General features: G+C 28.7%; 1 long non-coding RNA gene across 1 annotated transcript; it reads left to right on the top strand.

The window, feature by feature from the left end:
- Window positions 1-266: 266 nt before the first annotated feature.
- LOC124896512 lies at window positions 267-1,747 on the top strand. The gene is made up of 2 exons (XR_007052856.1): window positions 267-511; window positions 1,576-1,747. It is a non-coding gene; the product is annotated as an uncharacterized LOC124896512 (long non-coding RNA).

The raw sequence follows: 1,747 nt of genomic DNA, 5'->3' as shown, positions 1-1,747 counted from the left end.
CCACCATTAAAAATAATTACAATATTAAAAGTTAGAATTTGCATGGTATAATAATTAAAATAGTTTATACAAATTATAGTTTGCAGATTGTACTACATTAACTTTTCTAATTTAATATTTAAAACAAAGTGAGCTATATTTAATAATTTGGGTATAGTCAAATTTCACTTTTAGATTGCATTGCAAATTGTCTTAAATTCGGTCAAAATCTTTAGTTATAAATAGCATTACTTTAAAATCTATCATCCACATTGAAAAATCTTACAAATACATATATTAAAAATTATGAATTTCATAAAAGTTTTAGCAGTGACATTTTCTTTAATTATGATTTTTATAGCAAATAGTAATGTAAGTGGTAAGGTGAACTTAAAATGTCCATTAGAATGTGCAAAGACATGTTTTGCTGATCCTGCTTGCATAGCACTTTGCTTGAAGGATTGTGTTGCTTGTACATCATTCAATTGTAAGTTTGCTTGTTCAATGGAACGTTGCTCCAAATTTAAAGAAGGTATGATAATTAAATCACCTAAAATTACTTAAGCTCAAATAAATTGGATTAATATGAGCTGAAAAAGAGGTCATAACCCAACTCACCAAATTCTTGTTATACTTTGATCTCTTTGTTTGTTTTTTTGTGATTTGTATAAAAACCTAATATTTTTTAAAAATTTTATTATTACTACATGTAATATATTCAAAAAAAATATATATTTTTAAAAACATCTTGACAAGGCTTCTCATTGGTTAATTTAAATTTTATATTTTTTCATTCTAAAATAAATGAATATTTGGTGTGTGAGATACTCCTCGAAAAAGTTCGTTAATGATTTAATTGAAGAGTAATTTGTCAACGTTATTTTTTTTTCTTCTTTTCAAGCTTTTTTTTAAAGTAGATATATTTGAAGAACCCATTAAAGAGAAAGGTAGTCTTGAAAAAGAAGTTAATTAATTCATCTTTGAACTATCAATAATTCATTTATATTAGTACATAGAAGCACTATAAGAAATTCATTTATTCTGGATTGGAGGGAGTATTAGTTAACTCTTAGATGGATTGAATTGAATGAGTCAAAATATCGAGGTGCCGACGGTAAAGATATGGCACTTGAGAATAACTCAACTCTAAAAGCTAGTTCATGAGAAAAGTATTGCTTAAGGTCATATAAGCAAACTACCAGTCCATTTCCCAACCAATGCGACATGTTCACCTACTCTAACATCCCCTTTCACCCTAGGGTTAATTGACATGTGCACCGAGAGTCCGAACAGGAATGCACCTGACATTGATACCATGAAAAGATGTGACACGTGCATCTAACTCAGCCCAAATGCTAGTTTATGAGGGAAGGAATTACTTAGGTCCTAATAAGCAAACCAACAGTTCATTCTCCAATCAAAGTGAGACTTTCACCCACTCTAGCAATAACCTACCCAAATTTAAGGTGATTAGATAGATCATATTTTCATCTGCTCATTTTTTTTAATTCCATCTGCTCATTTTTTTTAATTCCTATTTATATTATGTTTTTCCCAATAAGTCAAACTAATGACTTAATTTAACAATTTTTATAGATGATGAGCTAATGGGCAGCTGCTGGAATGAATGTGGAACAAAAGAATGCACCTAATTAGAAAGACATGTACTATTATGCTACTTGTTTAGCTAAAGCTAACTAGAAGAGCAACTTGATGAATCAAATGTAATCAAAATTTATGTTGTTAATAAAGTACTATTTTTGAAGCA

The sequence above is a fragment of the Capsicum annuum genome, chromosome 3, assembly GCF_002878395.1.
Source record: "Capsicum annuum cultivar UCD-10X-F1 chromosome 3, UCD10Xv1.1, whole genome shotgun sequence".
Classification (NCBI taxonomy): domain Eukaryota; kingdom Viridiplantae; phylum Streptophyta; class Magnoliopsida; order Solanales; family Solanaceae; genus Capsicum; species Capsicum annuum.
This window is presented reverse-complemented; position numbering and strand designations above follow the sequence as displayed.